The sequence below is a fragment of the Camelus ferus genome, chromosome 12 (assembly GCF_009834535.1).
Source record: "Camelus ferus isolate YT-003-E chromosome 12, BCGSAC_Cfer_1.0, whole genome shotgun sequence".
In the NCBI taxonomy this organism is placed as follows: domain Eukaryota; kingdom Metazoa; phylum Chordata; class Mammalia; order Artiodactyla; family Camelidae; genus Camelus; species Camelus ferus.
In genome coordinates, this window is record NC_045707.1 from 34417847 (window position 1) to 34428078 (window position 10232).

The 10232-nt window shown below is 36.4% G+C and overlaps 1 long non-coding RNA gene across 2 annotated transcripts; it reads right to left on the minus strand.

Moving 5' to 3' along the window:
- Positions 1-411: 411 nt before the first annotated feature.
- On the minus strand, positions 412-8888 carry LOC116667665. Of its 2 annotated transcripts, none has more exons than XR_004324621.1 (3): positions 8708-8888; positions 7646-7744; positions 412-487 (listed from the first exon to the last, which is right to left on the minus strand). It is a non-coding gene; the product is annotated as an uncharacterized LOC116667665 (long non-coding RNA). The 2 variants fall into 2 exon arrangements; XR_004324622.1 differs by lacking the exon at positions 412-487 and adding an exon at positions 576-1077.
- Between the last annotated feature and the right edge of the window lie 1344 nt (positions 8889-10232).

Genomic DNA, 10232 nt, shown 5'->3' on the forward strand with positions numbered 1-10232 from the left:
CCTGATACATTTCACTTTTTCTTGCTTCAGGGGAATAATGGAGTTATGATGAGAAATTATCCAAACCCAGGATATTCCACCCAGATGATGCCAGCATATATTTCAAAGATCTTGCTCTTTTCCCATGAATAAAGTCAAATGATGCAGGCATTTGGAAGCAGTGGGAGGAGATACAGGATGTTCCCAATCAAGGCTTTCCATGCTGCTTACTCCACACAGTTACCTCTATTTTGAAGTCATGAGTTGAAGCTGTTTGGAGAACATTGTGGAAGGAAAAGAGTCACTAAGCTAGAAAAATGGAGAACATTGTCAGGAATTAAAAAAAAAATGTAGTAAGTAAAGGTTTACTTCAAGCCTCCAGATTTTCTCTACTGGTCATTTTCTTGTCTTGATAATGTCTGGTCCCTCCTTTCAGGCTTCATGAATATTTGTGCACATTCTTTGGACCTCTGCTCCATTTTCTTGTCAAACTGTATGTTCTGGTTAGCTGGGAAATTGGAGGGACACACATAACACAAATCTACTTTACTGATGAAAGCAATATTTTATTCAAAGCATTGAATAAATGGGTTGAAAACTGAGATATTCTCAGCTCATGCCAAGGATTCAGCAGTCCCAAACCCAGCTAAGCCTGCTCTGGATTATGGCTACTTTATTACTGAGATTATGATGACCTTGGCCCCATATCATTACACCTGGGATATGGGAGCTCACGGTGGAAGGCGGTCAGGAGTTCTCCCAGTTAGGCAGTAATGGGCAAGATGCCTCAGTTACTGCAGATAACTCCTCCCACCCTGAAATTTCTTCCCCACAGCTCCTTTTTCTACCCTCCTGTCAAATTATCCTAGAGTAAACCGGGATGCCCTGTTTCAGTTTCCACCTCAGTCCCAGCCCCATCATGTACACCATACACCGTTCAGCAAAGGGACAGACACTTACCTGCTGAGGATCCAGGAACTGTAAAAGGCATATGCAGTGTTTTCTGTAGCCCCTCTATTCATCACCCTGCACTGCTGATTGCAACGCCAGAAATCAGTTCTTACTTGTCTCTTTCCATATATTCCCAGGGAAAATAGTCTAAGATGGATAATTTGGAAATGTAAATTCAATACAGTGTTAACCTCTCTAAGATGTCTTTGCATTTTTAAAGTAAAAGCTTTGTTTCTTTTTAAGGAGTTGGATATAACTACAAGCAGAAGAGTGAAATATGTGTGTGTGCACAGGGGAGTGTGTGGAGGGGGAGAAGGAATGCAAATGGACTATTTCCCCAAGCCTACGTAGATCTTAGGGACGGCCAACTTATCCCAGACTCAGAACACTCAAATATGAATGAGTGACAATGTATGTGTATATTTATTGACAACAAATTTGGCGCCCCTTTGCTGTTTTTCTCCTTGGCGTTAATCATTGTTTAACATGTTACATATGCCTTCTCTATTTATCTACTTTATTGTCTCTGTCCCTGCTAGGATATACTACCATTGCCTAGACCAGTGTCTAATGCATAGTCTATTTAAACTTTTGAATAAATTATTTCTATGAATACTACAATTTTCCATATGCTTTCCATATGCTTTTATCAAATCTATGTGTTGTAATTATATTTCCCTACTATGTGCTCATCTTTTCATTATTTCTATGGTGTTTTTGGTAAATAGAAGTTCTTAATTTTAATATACAGTTGGCCCTTTTTTTGAAGTATGGTTGATTTACAATGTTGTGTTACTTTCTATTGTATAACATGGTGATTCAGTTATACATTTATGTATATATCATTTTTCATATTTTTTCATTATTGGTTATTACAAGATATTGAATATAGTTCCCTGTGCTATACAGTAAATCCTTGTTGTTTATCTTAATACAAACACTTGTTATCTCTAGTCTTTTTGATAATAGCCTTTCCAACAGGTATGAGGTGATGTCTCATTGTGGTTTTGATTTGCATTTCCCTGATGATTTGTGATGTTGAGCACTTTTCCACGTACCTGTTGGCTATTTGTATGTTTTATTCAGAAAAATACCTATTCAGGTTCTCTGCCCATTTTTAAATCAGATTATTTGTTTTCTTCCTGTTGAGTTGTATGGGTTTCATATATATTTTGAATACTAACCCCTTATCAGATACATGATTTGCAAATACATCCTCCCATTTGGTAGGTTGCCTTTTCATTTTGCTGATGGTTCCTTTGCTGTGCAGAAACTTTTTGGTTTGATGTAGTCCCACCTGTTCATTTTTGCTTGTGTTGCTCTTGCTTTGGGTGTCGCATCAAAAAAATCATTGCCAAGACCAATGTCAAGGAGACTTTTCCCTGTTTTCTTCCAGGAGTTGTATGGCTTCAGGTCTGGGTTAAATCTTTAATGCATTATGAATTCATTCATTTTTGTGAGTGGTGTAAGATAGGAGTCCAATTTCATTTATTTTTTTGCATGTGAATATACAGTTTTCTTAATACCACTTATTGAAGAGATTATCTTTTCCCCATTGAGTAGTCTTGGATCCGTTATGAAATGTTGGTTGACCAAACATGTGTGGGTTATTTCTGAGCTCACAATTCTGTCCCATTGGTCTATGTGTCTGTTTTTATGCCAGTACCATACTCTTTTTATTAATATACCTTGTAATATAGTTTGAAATCAGAAAGTGTGATTTTTCTTTCTTTCTCAGGATTGCTTTGGCTATTCAGGGTCTTTTGGGGTTCCATGTGAATTTTAGGATTTTTTTCTATTTCTGTGAAAAATGCCATTGTAATTTTGATAGAGATAGCATTGAATCTATACATAACTTTGGGTTGTTTGGACATTTTAACAATATTAATTCTTCCGTTCCATTAACCCAAGGTATCTTTCCATTTATTTGTGTTTTCTCCAATTTCTTTTAGCAGTGTCATAATTTTCAGTGTGCAGATCTTTCACTTCCTTTGTTAAATTTATTCCTAAGTATTTCATTGTTTTGATGCTATTGTAAATAAGATTTTCTTTATGTCTTTTCCAGATAGTTCATTTGTTTTTGTTTTGCTTTTTTTATATATACAATATATTTAATGAAGAAAATACACATTATTAGAATGCTGTGCACAGTGTGATCCCACTTATTAAAAACAGCGATGTGTCTTTGGGGATAAATAAATTTCTAACAGTGATTATCTCTAGATAGTTCATTGTTAAGGTAGAATTGCAACTGATTATTGGTGTCTTCTTAAATGACTTCTGTGATATCTATGTCTTCTTGAATCTCTTTTGATAAGATCTGCTTTTATCTGGTATTTATCAATCTTGTTATAAAGTTATTTATTAAATGATATTTATTATCTTTTAAATGTCTGAAGCATCTGTAGTGATCGTCACCTTTTTAGTCCTGATATTTGTTAATAGCACCTTCTCTCTTAATTTCTGAATCATTTTCACCACAGTTTGTAATTTAATAGTTTTTTTTTTTCTGAGAAAATTGATTTTGGCTTTTTTGGATTCTTTCTCTTGTATGTTTATTTTCAATATCATAAATTTCTGCTCTTTATTCTACTCTGGCTTTCTTCTTTCTTTGGGTTTATTTTGATCTTTTAAAAACTTCTTCAGATGTATGCTTAGCTCATTATCAGCCTGTTTTTTTTTCTAATACTTGAATACAAGAGAACAAATTTCCCTCTTGTGTTGCTTTGGCTATCCCACAATTTTTATTATATAGTATTTTTTATTATCATTTAGTTCAAAGTATTTTCTCATTTCCACTATGATTTCCTTTAAAATAATATTTAGAAACATATTTTTTAAATTTCTGAACATCTGGGGATTTTCTAGTTCTCTTCATTTTCATTTCTGGCTGAGTTGCAGTGTGGTCAGAGAATATACATTGTAGGATTTCAATCCTTTAAAATTTGAGGGATCAGCCATCAACCCACACACTTCCCTGTGCCCTTAGAAATGAATGCGTATCAGCAGAGATTGATGCTGTTTTCTACATGCCCAGCAGGCCAAGTGTGTTAGTCATATGTTCCTTTTCATATCAAATGTTCTTTTTCTTTACTAAACTCTTGTCTCTTTGTTAAACAGGTAACTAAAAGCAGCGTACCTAAATGCTCCTAATATAATAATAATTTTATTAATTTTTATAGGTATATCAATTTTTGTTTCATGAATTTTGGCATGATATTATCCACTTCATATAAATTTGAAAAAGCAATATTTCTGGTATATTCTGATCTCATGCTCTGGTAATGCTTGTTTGTTTTGAAACCCAGTCTTTGTAATATTAATTTCTTACACAAAGCTTTTTTGTGGGGAGGAAGAGTTAAAGTTTTTAGATGGTATATATTTTTTAATCCTTTTACTCTTAACCGTTCTGTGACCTTGTATTTCAGACATATTTCTATATATAGGAACAGCATCTAATTAGAATTTTTTCAGGCCATCCTTTATTTAGATCCTTTTTTATTTTGTCCTTTATTTAGAGCATTTACTAATAAATTTAATTTTTTTATCTATTATTTAAAATTTTTTTGTTCTGCCTATTTTATTTTTCTCTCTGTATTGCCTTAATTGGACTTGCTTTTTTCCCCCATAAGATGTAATGTTGTTTATATCTATTCATTTAGTTGTTACTCTAGACTTGCAATATGCATACTTTAACTTATTAATACATAAAGTAAATAAATACCTTTACTTTTGTCATGACTTAAATACTTTAACTCCATTTAACCCCATATGATTTTATTTTGTTTTTTAAAAATGTATTTTAATGCCATCATTAAGCATGTTATAACCGTTGTTTGTGACATTTAATGGACATTTAGTTTTACCTCCTATTTAACACTTTCTTTGCTCTTCATTTCTCTTTGTATCTCAGAACTTTGCCCTGGGGTTATTTCCTTTCTGCTGGGAGTATTTCCTGAGAATTTTCTCTTGAGAGGGTCTAATGGTCATATACTCTTTTAGTTTTTGTTGAACTAAAAATGTCTTTATTTTTCTTCATTCTTGAGAGATCATTTTGCTGTGTGTAGAATCTGTTGACAGTTATTTTTTCCCCTGCACATTCAATAAATCATTCTCCTGTCTTCCGGGGTCTAGTATTACTCTTGAGAAGTCTGTCAGTATAACTGATGCTGTTATGAAGGTAATTTCTCTTAAAAATTTTCTGTCTATTTTAAAATTTATTTTGCTTGGTTTTCTGCAGTTTTACTCTGGTGTATTTAGATGTGAATTTCTGTTTATTTATCCCACTCAGGAATCACTGGACTTCTAGAATAGGCTGATTGATGATTTCCATCTCTAGAACAACCTCTGCCATAATTTACCCAAATATGCCTCTGTCTCATTCTCTGTCCTTCAGAACTCCAATTAAATATATATTCAACCTTCTCAGTTTATTTTTCATGACTCTTAAACGCTGTTCCATATTTTCCATTGTTTGCTCTCTCTGCTCTGCATTTTGGATAACTCCTTCTGACCTGTCTTCCTGTTCACTAATTCTCTCCTCTCTGTCTGTATCTGCTCTACTGTTAAACATACCCACGTTTTTAAAAAAAGTCTTTTAGATCACTTTTTATAATTATCTGTTTCTTGCAGATATTTTGAAGTTTATTTTCCACTTCTTTAAATATGGTAGACACAGTTGTTTGATAACTTCTTAAGATTTATCTCTACATTGAGGGTGTAGTAGTTTGGGATCCACGTTTCATAAGCTATGGATAGGTTCTGGGCACTCACCTGCTCCCCTGTGTCATCCAGGCCGTGAAAGTACATCTTTTTTCTGCTGAAGCAAATGCCCTCAAAACAAAAGAGGACTTTGTCCTTGGCTTACCATTCTCAATTGCTTCTTGCACTTAAATTTTAATCTGATAATTACTTCTATCTTTTCCATGCTCTTGAGGTTTATTTTTAAAAAGCATTTTAAAAACATATCCATCATTTTTAGTTGTTTTCAATGGGAGAGTTGGTATGAATAACTTAGTCCTATCTATTACCAGAATGATACACACACAAACACACACACACATACACACACCAGGCTTATTGAGAATTTGCAACTCATTAGGGCATAAATGTGTGTGTAGTTGCTCCTTCAGTGACATCTCAGCTAGATTTCATGACTTTTCAATCACTTTCAGTTTCTAGAAGAATCTTATTTTTGTGTTTAAGAAGTAATCCTTAAGTCTTGATTCAAATCTCGGCCTCTCCCCTTCCCCTGCTTGCTTAGAGCAGGGAGTGAAGAGATGGTAGTATGGTTAGCTTCTAAGATGTCTCCTTCCCCTTCCTCTCCCAGGCACTAGTTCCTCTAGTGTTGATGATACAGAGGAAAGAGTGGGCAGGGACCTCCTCACGTAACTGTCAACTAGAACCTGTCTTTGCTCTGGCCAATATGGTTTGATTGGATACTGGGGACCTCAGCTGATGTGAAGAGGTTCTCACAGGCTGTGAGTGTGATTGTTTTTGTGGGGATGGTGACTGGTTTCACCTAGACACTTTCCGCTGCTCAGGAGCCTCCTCCAGAGAGCAGGAGTGTCTCCTCTTGGCCCACCTGCTATGTGTACTCCCATTGCCCTCTCAAAGTTGAATACCTCATTACTTGACCTTCAAAATACACATCTGAGCAGCCTCAAGCTTCCTGTCTTCGGATACCCATGCTCCTTTTTATGGAGCCCGAAAAATGACCAGGGTCTCTGTGCCCTACAAGACACCTAGAAAATAGGAATGGGATAGGAGTTGGACCACTCCTCTTTCTGAGTACTTTACACTCAAGCACCACTGATACAGCCTTCCAAAGAAGGTCTCCTATTTTCAGAGCTCTCCAAACCAAGTGCATCTCCAAACCTCAAGGGACATATGGCAAGCAAACCCTCTTTCCTCATAGATGGAAAGAATTGCTAAAATCACACTACCATACTCCTAGGTTCTGAGCCCAAAATACCTTCCCAAGAACTCCCTCGCCATCTTCTGTTCCTGTATATGATGCACGTGCAAGAGTCTGTCCTGAGGCAGCATCCAGCTAGAGAACACAGTGCTGGTACCCCACTTTACAAGCTCCTCTAATATTTAGGGGTCATTCTTTTAGAGTTCCCCTCACTGGGCTTCAGGGGGAGAGAAAACAATCTCTTCTTCTCCAGGTGGGAGAAGAAGAAGGATTCTTGTGACTTTCTTCTTCATCTTATATAAACTGTGCATGGGGAGAGAGCGACATTGGTGCTGGGTGCTGTTCTGGTACTTCCTAGCAAGGCTGCAGGAGGGAGGCTGGCCCCAGAGGCTGGAGGTCAGAGTGTAAACTAATGATTGGTCTTCATCCTCAACTGACTTTATTCTCAAGTGTGGGAAAACAGAAAGGATCTAACTATCACCTGGTTAACAATATACATATTCTTAATGGGTAGACCCCCAGGTGTCAACAATTGTTCTCTTCTATGGGGGAAGGCTCTTGGATGATTTAAAAATATTTCTTCTCTTTTTTTTTTCGCTTTTTCTTCATCTACCTTTTCTAATTTTCCCCTAAAGATGATACATTCATTGCATGACAAAAATAAATTTCTCTGCAGGTTTCCCTTTATTAACAGACAATTACTAGACTCCCTTAAAAATATTCATCAATTTTTACTAGTCAAGTTTTAGTTTACAGGCAACTTGCTTTAATTTCCAGATGTGGAAATGAAGTCCTTACCTTTTGACTCTTTTTATACTCTTGAATTTCAGACTCTGCCACCACATTTTGTTTTGACTTTCAGTTCAGACTTTAATAAAGGTAATTTCTGTTTCAAAGCTGTAAAGGAAATAGAAAACTGAAAATTAAATTAAATGTTCCACTTAATCTCTGACTTAGCATGAAATACCTCCTCCAAACAAGAGATAGGTGGAAATGATCATTGTTCTGCACATATTCGAAGAGAAAAATTAAAATATGTATGTGTAGATTTCCTTGAAGTTGGCAAGCTCAGACTTTGCCTCCTGTAGGTAGAAAGGAACTCACTGGCATTCAGTTGAAGTACTTTTTTCATTGGACTGAATGAATTCTTTGGTCAGTGAAGGAAACAGAGAACCTGGAAAAAGGTTCTTGACCAGCCTGGTATTTTTCCATTCTCTCTCTGGCTAGCTATGTATTCTTTTCAATTGTACTTGTTTGCCTCAGTGCATCAGGTTCATTGGGCAGGCACTTTGAATTTTAAGATGAAAATTCTTTTTCTGTGTGAGTCATAAGGAATGTTTATTGTTGCTTTAAGCTTATACCAAGGTTACACGTGATCTGTTATGCAGCAATGAAGAACTAATACATGGCCTGTGAAATAAAGGTGGGCTGTTAATGCCCAAACCATTTTCACAGGTATATGGAACAATGCAGTTGTGCTTATGTTAGTAATACACAACACATAAATACAGTTGGAACATGAAATGTCATGCAAGGGAAGTTTGTTGTATTTGCAGGAGGAGAAGAAGGCTTCACAGTAGGTACGGTTGATGGAGAGGGATGCAACAAAGCTGTTCTTTGGAATGACTCTGAAACGTAAATTCTTCCTTTTATATAATTTTCTTCACCAAAATTTCAATTTGGGGGGAGAATGCACTCAAACTGAACTGAAATAAAGTTACAAGACAGGAACGCTAAACAAGAGAACACTTTAACACAGACAGAGGTGGCCCTGTAGACAATAGACCAGAGGATTGTAGAAGATGCCCCTTCCTTCTCACCGCCTGGTGTTTGTACTCAGAGCGCACCACGTGGACTCACCCAGCTGAGATGTGCGGTTCAGATTTGTGCCATTGGATGAAAATTCTTGATTGGCTATCATCTGAATGTTTTTCATTCTGGCATCATGACCTAAACACAGCAAAGAGTTCTCAATTTCATGCAGCATGTCTTTATTCAGCATCTTCTCTGTGCCAAGTTCTGTGCTAGACATTAATAGAGATTGGGGGATGGGAGGAGCAACCCGAGTTGTGCGGAGTCTAAAGCAACAAAAATGTTACCCTTGTGTGTCTCACGTGTGTTGTTCTCACTTGGACATCCCTTAAACAATGTGACCTGTTCCCTCAAGGGAGTAACATTTTACTGCAGAAGGTAAGAATTCCATGTCAAAAACAATGAAAAGGCGAGATTAGAAGGAAATTCTGCAGTGCTGAAAAGTTTAGAGTAGTTCACTGATAGGGGAGTTCAGGTATAGAAGAATCTGTGAGCAGCGTTGATGGAGAATGGTTACTGTACACTAGAAATCAGATGAGCTTGAAGAGGAACAAATGGGCTTTGAGTAGCCAATGCTGAGCTGAAGCTTCACACTAGTCAGAAGATTCCCTACTTTCCCCCTGATGATTTTATACCTTCTTACTTCTTCAAAATCTCTAGTCCATGGGTAGTTATTAATTTAATTTGCCTTAATATTTTGGAAGAGACTACTAGATGCTCCCTAGTATCCATCATTTTCTTTCTCTCTCTCTCGCTCCCTCTTTTTTTTTTTTTTTTTTTTTTTTGAGAAATAGAACTTCATGAATTTCAGATGAGCTAATGGCCTGTATTAGCAAAGGACTGTATTCCCAACTTCCCTTGCAGCAGGTATGGTTATGTGACTATGTTTGGGCCATTGGGAAATGGGCAGCAATGTTGACTGCAACTTCCAGATCACATTTTTATTAGGAATTCCCACTCCTCTCTTTCCTACTCCTACATCCTTAAATGCAGATATGGTGCTGGTGCAATAGCTTTGTTCATACAGACGAAAATAGTGGAACAATCAAACCAAAGGAGCCTGGCCCTTGAACGCCCTCCTGGATCATAAACATCTACATGCCTTGGATGGCTTCTCTTCTGTTGTATGAGAGAGAAATAAGTTTCTACCTCATCCGAGTCACTATTTTGGGTTTCTTTGTTATAGCAACTGAGTTTATGCCCTATTATTGCAATTGTTTTATTTTTTCTAAAATACTTCTTTTTAAATATTCTCTTTTTAATTGAAGTGTAGTTGACTTACAATATTATGTTTCAGAAGTACAACATAGTGATTTGATATTTTTATAGATTACACTCCAGACAAAATTATTATAAAATATTGACTAATTCCCTGTACTATACATTATATCCTTATAACTTACATTATTGTTTGAACATTTACTCTGTACAGGTCACCGTGCCAGGTACTAGTGGGCTTATTGTGAAACATAAGGTGCAATTGGGCTTGACTGCAGGGAGTAAACCATCTGGTTGGGGACATGAAATGTTTACACATTAAATGACAGCTAGTAGTGCCAGGCAGTGTGTAAGT